Here is a 14,493-nt window from a genome sequence, read left to right on the forward strand (position 1 = left end):
AGGAACAAAAATGGATAGCGGATGGTCATACCAGTGGAAAATCAACTGGCCCATCTGTTTAACACATTTGGGAAATTTGCAAGCTGCCCAATAGTTTTCGCTAAATGGGTCATGGACCTATGGGAACTCCAGGGTGCACCATCCTACCCATCCTAGGGGCAGCCAGGGTCAAAGATTCCAGGGATTATCCAGTGAGTTCCATCTGGAGCTAGCCATTAAATTTCTGGCCTCTGTGTCTAATCAGTAGCGAACTAGTCACTTTAGAGTAGCCTTGGAGTATGTTCACATTGGTATAGGGACATCCAACCCATATTCTTAGCAATATGTGGCCAGTGATCATAAGAATGCCTTTTTTTTTTCCCCTCAACATGAAGGGGCAACTTAAGTGGTCAGTATTGAGGGTTCTCCAAAGATAATCATCCCAAACCTGATAAAAACCTTCCTCAGTATAGCAGCTGTTAATAGCCAGTATTTGTGGGACTAGTGAAAATTTTTAACTTCAGGTGAATAAGTTTCATTTCTCTGCCCCTAGCCAGCAGGAAGTAGGTAGAATGAGTTAACACCCCAACTTCTAAGATTGAGAAGTAGAATGATGACAGTGGGATGTTATAACCAAGTCTATATTCCAAAAATCGTAAAATATTTGTTTTACCTATTTTCCTGTAGCAGTAAAAATAGAGAGATCGTGACACCGAGACTATTATAGGAAGTGGCACTTTATTACGCTGCTAGCACTAGCACAGCAGGACCAAGAATTTCATGCATCCAAATCAAGCTCGAGCACCCCAGAACAGGAGACGTGGGGTCTTATACCCTCGTTTAGGTAAGGGAGGGGGGTCGTGTTGAGTGATTACATACTTCCTTTGGAATCTTACAAGGTTGAACTCAGCAAAATCAGATTTTTCAAAGAACAAATGGTTTCCAGGAACTGCAGGCTTGTAAACTGTCAACTTCAGATAAGCCTGTGAATTAGCCACTCTTTTTGCATATCCATTAAATGGCTAGTCTTTGGGCTATTTGGCCTTTCCCAAACAAAACCTACCTGGCGCCCAGGCAGGCCTTTAAAGTTGCAACTTGCCTTTCAAAAGGAAATATCTTTTAACTGCTATCAACCTTTCCTTCTTGCCGCTGGGCTAGTGGAAGCCCAGGTGAGGCCAACTGCTGATCCCGAATCAGCCACATGTGTTTCTGTGTTTATTCACTCAATCACACAAGAAATACATTTGAGCATATGCCGCCTCCTGCCACATTCCTTTTCCTTTTTTTTTTTTTTTTTTTTTTTGAGTTGGAGTCTCACTCTGTTGCCCAGGGCTGAAGTGCAGTGGCACGTTCATGGCCACTGCAGCCTCTACATGTTGGAATCAGGCAATCCTTCCACCTCAGCCTTTCAAGTAGCTGGAACTACAGGTGTACACGACCACACCTGGCTAGTTTTTTGATTTTATTGTAGAGACGAGGTCTCGCCAAGTTGCCCAGACTGATCTTGATCCCCTGAGCTCAATCTTCTTGCCCCAGTCTCCAAAGTGCTGGGATTACAGGCTTGAGCTGCTGCGCCCAGACTTTTTCCTTTTTCTTTGTCCTTTTCTTCCTCCACGCATGACTGCCTGTATATAGTTATTTGGGGTAGACACTAATAATTGATTATCTTCATATTCTAACCCCCGGGATTACCCACAAGACTAATGAACTTGTTTTTCTCTTAAAGAACCATGATCCTTAGGTCGTGCAGACCTCTTTGATGGCATACAGGAGTTTGATCAGCTGAGGGATGCGAGTGGCTTTGATCATGGGGATCTTACCTCCTGCATACCCACTTTATTCATAAAAGTTCCAAAGGCAGGTTGGATTTGAGAGTTTGCCTCTTCTGCCCTCGTGCTTTGACTAAATCAAATGAACCTTTCTCTACTCCTAAGCACTGATGTGTTTGGCTTACTTGAACCTAAATTTCAGGGTTCAACAACAAACAGGGTTGGATCCTTCTGAGGGTGGTGAGGGAAGACTGTGTTCCAGACTCCTTTCTAGCTCCTGGTGGTTTTCTGGTAATCACTGCTGTTTCTTGGCTTGCATTTGATCTCTGCTGTCATATTCACATGGTGTTCTCCCTGTGTGTGTCTGTCTCTGTGTTCAAATTTCCTTTTTATATGGTTAAGGTCATACTGGCGTAGGCCCTACCCTATTGGCTTCATGATAACTTGATCACTTGCCAAGATCCTTTCCAAACAAGAGCACATTCACAGACCCTGAAGGTAAGAACTTCAACATCTTTGGAGGCCTATTATAGACCTTTGAGTCTATTATAGACCTCAAGATCTAGTTCTTACCTTAAAGGCAAGAGAAATACACCTGTTTGCTAATGTGTATCACCTTGCTCCAAGAATCCTAGAGTTGGAGATTGATATCAGTACTCAGGCCCTAGGCAGAGGGATAAAAGGAGACTTTGTGTTTCTCTCTTTCTACCTTTATCACTCCATCCTGTGCCTCAGGGCTATCTCAGCCTCCTCAGATCCTAGAGAGAGGAAGTTGTCAAATCCTCCTGGATCTGCTGCCCTCTGCCCCCTGCTTTGTGACCTAAATCCTGCCTGTACTCAGCAGAGCTGCAGAGAGGCCTCTAGTTGGGATTGGAGAGAGAGTGAGGAGTGGAGGAAGAGTGGGCTTCAGAGCATAAATGGGGCTTTCTAGGAGGAAAGTGGCATCCGGGCACAGATCAGAAGTCAGAAAACTGCTGCTGTCACTTCACTTGCTTCTTTCTTGCTTTACCAGAAGTGACTATATGAATAGACATAAGTCCTACCATTTGTTAACCTTAGACTGCCAGCCCAGCCTTGTTCTAGGGACTTCACATACAAAATCTGACTTTGTTTTCATTATCATAGTCAGTTTGCAGTCATTTATAGTTTGTAAAGCATTTTTTAAAAAATCTGATCTTTCATGCGTCCTTTTGAGAGTATGAAATTGATTTTATTTCCATTTTGTGGATGGGAAAGTAACTTGCTTAATGCTACATTGCATGTGATGTAGTTTCTTCCTACTAGGGTTGCAGACGCAGTCAGGTTTTCCATGGGAGCAGCCAAAGGCCCTTCTCCAGAGGAGGTGTTTATTCCCACCTATTGCTGAGGGTCTTTTTAGAACTTTCCTCCTTATAAGGCTTATGTGGAAGACAATCATGTCTTAGAAACCTACCGCATCCTGAAATGTATATGTATGTTTCTCTCTCACACTCATGTGTGTAGGTATACACATAAGCCTTGTGCTCTTGCTTTTGGAAAGAACCATGACTTAATTCTGGTATGTACCACCTTCTGGCTCCTGAAAGACCAACCCGAGGGAAGCCTAGCCAAATGCAGTCATCATCTCTAGCCAGATTTTCTACCTTAAGTCTTGGCTACCTATTGTTCTTTGGGAAGCATTGGCCTGGGCACACAGTAGTGTTCTGTGAAGAATGGTGCTTATGTATTAAAAATCTATTACTGCATAACAAACCCCAAATTTGGCAGCTTAAAACACCTGTATTATCTCATAGTTTTGATTTATTGTAGAGATGAGGGCTCGCCAAGTTGCCCAGGCTGGTCTCAAACCCTCAGGCTCAGGCAATCCACTCACCTCAGCCTCCCAAGGCCTGGAATTACAGGCTGAGCCACTGAGCCCGGCTATCTCATAGTTTCTGTGGGACAGGAATCCAGACAAGATTTAACTGGGTGGTTTCAGGTTAGGATATTTTGTGAATTTGCCATCAAGCTGTCAGCTAGATCTATGATCTTCTGGGACCAAATTCATTCATGTAAGATTTAACTATTCACTGGCTATTGGCTGGATTACCTTACTATATGGGCCTCTTCACAGGCTTCCTGAATATTCTCACAGCATGGCATTTGGCCTCATCTAGAGCCAGTAATTTGAGAGACAGTCTGAGATGGCAGCAGTAGTCTTTTATTCCCTAATCTCAGATGTGACATACGATCACTTCTGCCATCTTCTACTGGTCAAACAGACCAGCCTTGGTACAGTGTGGGAGGGAACTTGTATGGGTGTGAATATCAAGGGACAGAGTTACTGGAGGCCACCTTGCAAGTTGGCTACCAAAGGAAACCAAAATATTTCATTCCAGAATATACTTCTTTGACATATTTTGTGATGGCTGTTCAAATTTTGTCTGTCACTGGATATTTGCCCCTCCAAGTCTCATGTTGAAATGTGATCCCCAGTGTTGGAAGGGGGCCTAGTAGGAGGTACTTGGGTCATGGAGGCAGATTCCTCAGGCAATGAGTTCTTGCTCTGTTAGTTCACAGGAGAATTGGTTGTTTAAAAGTACTTGGCATCTCCCTTCTTCTTGCTTCTGCTCTTGCCGTATGACACACCTGCTCTTTCTCCTCCTTCTGCCGTGATTGTTAGCTTCTTGAGGCCTCACCAGAAGCCCAGCAGATGCTGGCACCATGCAGAACCATGAGCCAAAATAAACTTCTTTTCTGTATAAATTACCCAGGCTCAGGGATATTTTTATAGCAACACAAAATGGACGAGTTCAGCCTGCAAACAGAAGTATCCTTGCAAAGCTGTCTTTTGTGGGGGAGATTGATGCAGCCAGACTTTCTTTGTGACCTTCTCTTGTCCTTATCTAGGAAAGATTCACTGAGTCTGACCCCTCTAAAATTAAAGGCCTTTTATCATCTGTTTTCTCTGAGGGTTGCTACCTGTGAAGTTTCATCTACAAAACAAGACCATCATTGCTAGCCAAACTGCCTCTTTCCCTCTTATAATATATCCTGCCACCATAACCTAATTTATCGCCATAACCTTTTCTGGTTGTGCTCTGAGCTTCATTCTGTCTGTGATCTCAAGATAGTATATAAACTTCTGTGCCCCACTGGAGGGTGGGGATGATGACTCTTCCATTCTCCCTCATGCACTTTAATAAATTGTCATGCTGTTTCTCCTACTAATCTGCCTTTTGTCAGTTGATTTTTCAGGGAAACATCACAGGGCAAAGGGAAAGTTTTCCCCTGTCCCCTACACTGCCATAATTGACTATAAAAAATATTTTTACATTTTTCAGAAAACATCTCATACATTATCTCATTTTTAAAACTTTGTTTTTTTTTTTGAGTTGGAGTCTCACTCTGTCGCCCAGACTGGAGTGCAGTGGCCGCTCCCGGCCACCACAGCCTTGACCTGCTGGGCACCGGCGATCCTTCCACCTCAGCCTTCAGAGTAGCCGGAATTACAGGCGCACACTACCACGCCCGGCTAATTTTTTGATTTATTGTAGAGATGAGGTCTCGCCTGCCCAGGCGGGTCTCGAACCCGCGGGCTCAGGCAATCCACTCATCTCAGCCTCCCAAAGGCGTGGGATTATAGGCTGAGCCCGGTTTAAAACTTTGTTTTTACGAATGAATTTATCTGGTTTTCCTAGTAAATAAATAAATAAAAACCTTTCAAGGGAAGTGAATACCATAGTTCCAGATTCTTTGTCCCTTCTCTGCAATCCTCCCAACCCGCGTCAGTAAACAGAACAAAATATACATAAAAATAAACTAAGCTTTGATGGATTTGAAAACAGCATTCATTGCAGTAATTACATAGGCTGATTTACCTTCTTGGCCTCAATTCTTCCTCTGTAAAAAGCTGGCTCAGTGGCTCAGCCTGTAATCCTGCGCCTTTGGGAGGCTGAGGTGAATGGATTGCCTGAGCCCGCGGGTTCGAAAACCGCCTGGGCAGCGAGACCTCATCTCTACAGTAAATCAAAAAATCAGCCGGGCGTGGTAGCGCATGCCTGTAATTCCAGCTACTCGGAAGGCTGAGGCAGAAGGATCGCCGGAGCCCAGCAGGTCGAGGCTGCGGTGGCCGGGAGCGGCCACTGCACTCCAGTCTGGGCGACGGAGTGAGACTCCAACTCAAAAAAAAAAAGGGGGGGGGGGTGCAGAGGAGAGAGGGTTGGTTCAGATATTCTCAAAGGGCCTTTCCACAGCAAGTTTTTCTCTCTTCTAAAGTGGATGTGACTGTTCCCACTCAACATATACAGAAACAAAGGCAAAAGGTTGAGGGATTAATCCAATGTTACCAGGGCAGTCTCTGGCAAAGCTGCAAGAAAAACCGTGTGTTTTCAAGACTGTTGGGTCAATGTGCGTTCTCCTATTTTTCTGCCTACCTAGGAACTGATGAAAGCTGGGCCAGCTGCTAGGCACTTTCTCTGCTTTCTTGATGGTATCCCTATTATAGCTAGTATTACTAGTTCTGCTATCACTACTACCTCTGCCATTTACTTCGTACCTATCAATTGCCACCCCCGTTTGCAGGATTTATATTATCCACAGGAGTCATGAAGGAAATCAAAATATATTACCCCAAAATATACTTCTTTGACGTATTTTGACATGGTGTTACAGAACCAGCAAATAGAAGTGGCTTTGCAAAGCTGTCTTTTATGGAGAAAATTTGGCATCTGTAGAGAATCTCCATTAATGTAAGCACACCTTCCCTTTCTATTCTTTTCCTGGATCCAGGGGAGGTTGAGAATCTGCCACCTTAAAAGTCTAAGAAGAAACATTTACCATCTATTCTCTCTGAGGGAGCCTTCATCTCTATAAAAAGGCCTCCTTTGCTAGTCAACCTTCTTTCTCTCTCTCATGACCTGTCCTGCTACTCAGCTGGATTTACCAACATGGTCCTGGTTGGGCTGTGCTCTGAGTCTGCATTCTCTCCTGTGGCCTCAGATTGGCATATAAGTTTCTGTGACTCATTGAGAAGCCGGGTCTTCATTCTGAAGACTTCTGTGTATACACATTTTAAAAATTGGTATGCCCTTTCTCCTATTAATCAATCTGCCTCATGCCAGTGAATTTTTCAGCAGCAAATCTTTAGGGGTCTCACGGCCCTGGCCTTCACAGTCACAGCAATCCTGTGCCATATACATTATTTCCATTTAGCAGAAGGAAAAACCCTCAGCAAATTTTACCTGAATGATTGGTCCTAAGTCACCAAAGAGTGAGTAGAAAATGAGTTTGACATTTGGAAGTTGGGTTGAGGGAAAATAGAAGCAGAAGACACCAAATACAAGGTGACTTCATTGCAGCTACCCACAACATGTGGCTGTCATTACTCCATGTTGAAAGGTTGAGGTGATCTCCAGGGACACCTGTGTGGCAGGTAACCTTCACTCAATTGCTATCTGACTGCATCTCGAGCAGGTGGCTTGCTACACTCTGAGCCAAGAACAAGATGGGAAAAAATTGCACCATTAAAAAAAAATGTACTTGCTCTACATACACTGTAGTGCCCTTGACTTCCAGGCTACAGGAACAGCTGCCAGTGTGACAGGGCTGGAAGAGACGTGAAGATTTTGAATTTGCTATCCTAGTAGCAGCCCTGCACCTTCCTGAGTCAGCGTTAGGATGCCAGACAGCTCTCTGCTGCTTCCTTGCAGAACCCAGGCCTCTTTTCTCCATACACACCCCCATCTTTTCCTGGATTGGGGCCACTCATAGCTCAATGGCAACTCCAAACTCTAGTCTCTGTTGTCTTCCAGTTCACCATGGTCTCATCTAACATTTGTTGTATTCAAAGCCTGAGTAGCAGCCCTGAAAATTTCTCAAAGAAGCTCCTTCTTTTCCCTGGGACAAGAGAACCCAGAATATAAAGGCCTGCTGATTCACTTTAAAAATTGCTACGTGATGGGAAGGAGAAAACTACTTTTTTATGCTTTGGAATTTCTTATGGCAAGAAGAAGAAGGTAAAACTTAATAGCTCATTACATTATCTTTCCATTTATTCCTTACAAGAGTTCTATGTACCTGGTTTTCTTTTTCTAATCTTTTAGAAAACTGAGGCACAGAGAAGTTAAGTAACTAGCTCCCGGTCACACAGTTAGTAAGAGACAGAATCAGAATTTGAACTCAGACCTGTGTAACCTGGGCCATAGGCTGTGAACCTGACAGTGGTAAGCACCTACCACATTCCACACAATATCTTCTAGAAGTTATCTGGATGTCCAATTTTAAGCTTCACAATAGTGCTGTGAGATAGGTTTCATTGAACCACGTAATAGATTATGAAACTGGCTCAGCAAGGTCAAGTAATTTGCCCAAGGACACAGAGCTTTGATGTGGCGGAAATAAAGAGGCATTCAGACTGCCCTTGGAAGACCTTCCTTCCTCCAGTCTCCAGGGTCAAGAGACGACTCCTGGCCTCAGATGCTCCAGGGAAGATTGACCTAATGGGTACTTGGCTCCCCCCTGAGAACCTTGTTCCTCTGTAGTCCTCTCAAGTGGTGGTTGTCTTTGATTGGCTGATACCTCTAGGGCCTGGAGTCAGGTAGACGTCTTCTTAGCTCCTTATTGCTGCTTCCAGACCATTCTGTCTTTCTCCATGCTAATGGCTCCAAACCAGGTTGGAATTGCAAGTCACAGACCCCTTCCCCTTTTTTGCACTCAACTACTGATCTCCAGATCCTTCCTTTAATTCCTTGAAAAGTAGGACCTGCCTCATTGTCACCCTCTCAACCCCACTCCTCTCTATTTCTTGGGGAATTTAATACCTATATACAAAGGGGACCCTCCCCAAAAATCAGAATTATCTTTTCAAGGGTGCTCCCCTTGTAGTGCAGGCTTCCCCCACTAGGTAAGTGTTCTAGGAACCCATCGGCATCAGTGTACTAGCTAGCGTTGTTGTGTGTCATAATTTGCGGAAGAAACATTCCGACTTGTGGCAAACAGGCGACTGGTTCTTTCACCATTACAATGCATCTGCCCACACTGCCCTGAGTGTTTAGCAGTTGTTGGCCCAAAATGGCATAACCTCCATGTCCCATTCTCCCTATTCACCTGATCTCGCCCCCAGCAACATTTTTTTTGTTTGTTTCCTTGGATGAAAACTCAAGCTGGGTTTGGTGGCTCAGTTTGTAATCCCAGCGCTTTGGGAGGCTGAGGTGAGTGGATTGCCTGAGCCTGTGGGTTTGAGACCTGCCCGGGCAACTTGGCGAGACCTCATCTCTACAATAAATCAAAAATTAGCCGGGCGTGGTAGCACGTGTCTATAGTTCCAGCTACTTGGAAGACTGAGGCGGAAGGATCGCCAGAGCCCAGCAAGTTGACACTGGGGTGGCTGTGAGTGTGCCACTGCATTCCAGTCTGAGTGACAGAGTGAGACTCCAACTCAAAAAAAAAAAGGAAAGAAAAAGGTCCTCAAAGGGGGACATTGTGCTAATATGGAAATGGTGAAACAAAAAAATGGCAGAAGCACTAAAAGGCATCAAAAAAACTGTTTTGAGCAGTGGAAAAAACATCTCAATAGGTGTATTGTGTCAAACAGAGAATACCTTGAAGATGACTGAAATTTAAACACATAAGAATACACAATTTTTTTGCAAATAACTTCTATTTTGGGGGGGTCCCCGCTCATAGATAGTATTTCCACCCAGTACCTCTCATTTCCTTACCATTGGATGGTTTTGTCTTCTACCAACTTCAGACACTTACTCCCATGGTCTTACTCTAGACCGTGCCATTAAGAGAATAGCAACCATTCCATACAGTCAGTTTCAAATGTCCCACTTTTGATCATCATCACTTTGTTCTTTCCAGTTCACTTTCTCCAGTGTCTTGATTTCAACAACTCTTCAACCACCTCTTTTCTCTTCCTCATTCTTTCTTGTTCCTAAAGGCACTGGGCTCTTGCTCCAGAGTACTTGCACTTGGTGTTTGCTTTTCTACCTGCAGGGTCACGTCTTCACCTCCTGCAAGGCTTTGCTCCAGTGTCCTTCACAGCGAGGCCCACCCAGCTCATTTTATTGAAAACTATTTCTAGCCGGGCTCAGTGGCTTAGCCTGTAATCTTGTGCCTTTGGGAGGCTGCGGTGAGTGGATTGCCTGAGCCTGCGGGTTCGAGACCCGCCTGGGCAACTTGACGAGACCTCATCTCTACAATAAATCAAAAATTAGCCGGGCGTGGTAGCGCGTGCCTGTAGTTCCAGCTACTTGGAAGGCTGAGGCGGAAGGATCGCCAGCGCCCAGCAGGCAAGGCTGCAGTGGCCGGGAGCAGCCACTGCACTCCAGTCTGGGCGACAGAGTAAGACTACAACTCAAAAAAAAGAAAACAATTTCTTACCCCAATATTGTTACTCCTTGTCTTCTTCCTATGGTTTATCTCCTTCCACTGTAGTTATCACTAAAATACTATATATTCTCTTTTTGATTTATTCCTTTAGAATAAAAACTTCATAAAGGAAGAGAATTTATTTTTTCACTGTAACCCAGTGCCTAGAACAGTGTTTGGCACCCATATGGTTATCAGTAAATATTTGTTGAATGAAAACAATGGTCTGGGATTGCATTTTGAACCCAGGTCAGTTGGTCTAGAAAGTCTCTCCTTCCCACTACCCCATGGAATGTCAAGATGAACCACAGATATAAACTAGACTTGTGGGAACCATTGAGTTAGAGGTTGTTTTTAGGGATGTGAGAGGGAATGCAAGAAAGGGATCCCACAAAATATCCCAATGTGGGTGATTGGCATTGTGGTACCGATTCAAATTTTGAAAAAATAGAATTCAAATGGACTGAAGATATAATGAAGTCACAGTACCAGTCTCCTTGTTACTCCATTCTTGCTCTTTCTTTTCTCTTCCTTCCCTATCTTAATCTCCCCCTTCCCCTCTTCTATATATCTTTGCATTTTCTCTCTCTGTCTGCCTCTCACTTTTTACCTCTTACTCCTTTGACCCCTTTTCTCTTCTCTGCAGCTTTCTTGAAGAACAAAGCAAATTATTTTTTGGAAAAAAATTTAATTTCCAAGGTGTAGGAAAAATGAAATTGTCCCTTTTCCTGTGGTTCCCTTGAGCATCCTGTGCTTTAATGAAATAAATGGCCTAGAGGCAGATGTGGTGAGTGGAGGTCGGTTGGGGGTCTGTCCCTGTTTGTTTCTCTCTCTACCTGCCTGTTTGGACCCTGCAGCTCTGGGGCATGATCAAGGCAGGACAAACTTGTCACTGGCCTCTTGTCCCATGCTACTGGTGAAACAGAAATGAATGACAGACAAACCTAGAGATTCTGAAGAAAATGAAAGAGGGAGGAAGAAACCCCTCTTGGTACTGAAGCTTGAAACTGGTAGAAAAACATAAATCTTCTTTCTGAACTCCAAGTTTTAATTTCCATGAATGAGTTTGCTTGGGGGAGTCCAATTTTTCTTCTTCCTACATGAATTAGTCTACAACAGCTGCAAGTGATAGAAATGGGGACAATCTGGTGTTGGGGCTCCTACCCCATGAGCCAGAAGCAGAGTTTTCTCAGAAAAGTGTATTGCACAGAATTTGCAGTCTTCACTGGACAGTGTATGGAGCAGCATGGAAAGGACGAGGACTTTGGTTTCAGGCTTACTTGGGTTAAAATCCTTGTTGCATTATTTCCTTCCTCTGAAACCTTGAATGTATTACATAACCATTTGTGTCTTGGTTTCCTCTTCTGTTAAGTGGAGATAATAGCAGTCCCTCTTTCCTCTTTGGGTGTCATAAGGACTAGAGATAATCCATAATACTGATGACAACAATGATGGTGATGGTTAGAATAAATCTGGGCATTTGCTATGTGCCAGTCATGGTGCTAAATGTACACATCAGCTTGCATAAAGTGCCTTGAAAAATGCTTGGCATATAATGGGCACTGGATACATTTTAAGCAGCAGTACTATCTAGTACTATGTAGGAGAGTGAGAAAATTACTTTGGGGACATGAACATTCAAGACACATGAATATTTCAAGACACCTCTCTGCTGTGAGACAGAAAAGTTCCAGCTTTTTTGGAAATCTGATGCAAAAAGAAGCATTCATCAGAATGGATTGGAAACAACTGCAAAATCTTCGTGGTTTTACCTATCAGAGGTGTATTTCTTACTTACACTACATATCCAACAGGGATCAGCCTGGGATTCTGCTCATTATGGTCACTCAGAGCCTTTGACTGATGGATGCTCATTCTTGACATCTGCTTCCACAGTTACAAAAAACCTAGAAAAAGAATACTGGAAGAGAGAACAGCAGTTAAATGCTTCTACTCAGAAGTAATATATCTTTGCTCATATCTATTTGACCAAAGCAAGCCACTTGGCCACACATAACTTTAGTGTGCTGGAGAAATGTACATATTTCAGGAGAGCTAAAATACTTGTTAATACCTTAATGATTGCAGACCATAATGACCACCAAAGAAGGACACACTCTGGATGGCAGATGTCATTGACATTCTATTTATAAAGAATGAATAATAAGAGCTACCATGAACTGGGAACCCATTTTATGATAGATATTATGCCAGGTACTTTGTATTCCTATATAAGTTAATCCTCCCAATGGTTAAGTGTTAATAATTTCCATATTATAATATGGAAACTGAGGTTTGATGAGATGCACTTATCAAGACTTAGGAAGTATTAAGAATAACATGAACACAATCTACACAGGTTTTCTGATTTTACAGGGAAATCCTCCCACAAGAACAATGTAACAGGAGATGATAGAGACTGATTTCTTGTCCTCCCTTCCAGTTTTTAAAGTCTGAACACATGCCAGATGGCAATCAGGTCTTGTGTGTCAACTCTGATGGATTTGTGTTGGTTGTAAGAGAACTGTAATGAGAAGGCTTTCCAGTAGGAAAGAGTAATGTGATCACCAATGTCTACTAAGGACATAGGGAGAGCAGTGGCAGAATAGGAAACAGATGCATGTCTGGGTATTTTTCTTAACTTCTCCACGTCTCAGTTATATCTCCTGACACACAAGGTAAATAAACCTTACCTGAATCAAGGTAGGAGTGGCCAAGATGATTTATTGATGTCCTCAGAGGATGGTAAAGCTTCTGTTTCTAAGGTGCCTATATTCCAACTGATTTTATGCATATGATTCCAATCATATTCACATAAGTACATTTGCATGTATGGAATGGGATTAGGGAAGGGAACTCAATAGATTGAGTCACTGAAAACTACTCCTGAGGGGGGCAGACTGGAAGACTCTGATAAAAAGGATGGATCATTTATTGGCACTTAGAGATACCAATCATCGTATCCTACTGTAAGACTAGATATGCATCTTAGTCTATAAAAATGAGAACTGTGTCTCTCAGAACTGTGTCTGTCTCTGTCTGACAAACATGCCTCAACTTTTTGGTGGCTAGCTGGGGAATATGAATGAATAAAGAATGAACATATTTTTTTAAAACTGCAAAAGGTGTATTAATCAAAGTTCAAGCAGGAGATTGATGGCACTTTTGCGGGGTTGAATTGAAGAAATTTTTTTTTTCTTTTTTTTTTTTTTTGAGTTGGAGTCTTACTCTCTCACCCAGACTAGAGTGCAGTGGCCGCTCCCGGCCACCGCAGCCTCGACCTGCTGGGCTCCGGCAATCCTTCTGCCTCAGCCTTCCGAGTAGCCGGAATTACAGGTGCACGCTACCACGCCTGGCTGATTTTTTGATTTATTGTAGAGATGAGGTCTTGCTGCCCAGGCGGGTCTCGAACCCGCGGGCTCAGGCAATCCACTCACCTCAGCCTCCCAAAGGCGCAGGATTACAGGCTGAGCCACCGAGCCCGGCGAAGAAATTTTTAATAAAGATTCTATTTACAGAGGTATGATCAGACAAAGGGATCCAACAAGGGATGGCCAAATACTCAGGGACTACCAACAGTCGGAAACCATTACCATGTCTAGAAAGGAAAGGTGTTTCTGGGACATGTGAATGTTGTGGTCACACAAGAGGGCTGCTCAACTGAGCCATGACTATATGAACTTGGTGTCTAGACTACTGGTGGACAGAGAGAGGGCAAGGAGTAAACACCCAGAATGTTCTCTCCTCTCAACCTTCTGATAGGACTGAGAGCGTGGGTGGAGCAGACATGGGAGACAGACTCTTTGGATCATGCTGTAGCACAGAGGGGGCATATAATGGCTGTGGGAGGACAGATGGAGAGGGCCTAACATACAAGAATAGACAGAGCAAGCAGAATACAAAATTAACTTGAGTTTTAAAGACATCACATTAGAGGAGAATAGGGAGGGAAGGGGACTTTGGAGTTTTAGGGACCACATATATCTTGACTCAAGGGGCCAGGGCATCAGTCTAAGAGAAGGGGATTTGGAACACAACCAAATTTAAACACGGAAACTTTGAAAACATAGTTTTCTTCTTCTTTTTGGTAGGTGATGATCGAATGCTTCCCCTTAATTTAGAGAAACGTTTCTAGTGAACGCGTCCATTTATTTCCTTGAAACTAAGGTAAAACAAGAGAAATATTTTTGACCCATCTTGGGTTAGAAGATTAAGAATATGCTGTGTAGAGCCTCGGGCTGGCACATGTAAGGGAGCCCAAAAGTCTCTCAGAGTGAAGGCTGGGATCCACTTAAATACAAAAAAATGGTTCTTTCAGAGCTCTTTTTTGTTGTTGCTCATACTTTGGAAGATTTTATCTTCTTTTATCTTTAACAAAGGAGGCCATTCCAGTCCACCAATCAGATCAACA

The sequence above is a fragment of the Carlito syrichta genome, unplaced genomic scaffold (genome assembly GCF_000164805.1).
Source record: "Carlito syrichta isolate Samal-C Ts95f unplaced genomic scaffold, Tarsius_syrichta-2.0.1 Scaffold136067, whole genome shotgun sequence".
Taxonomy (NCBI): Eukaryota; Metazoa; Chordata; class Mammalia; order Primates; family Tarsiidae; genus Carlito; species Carlito syrichta.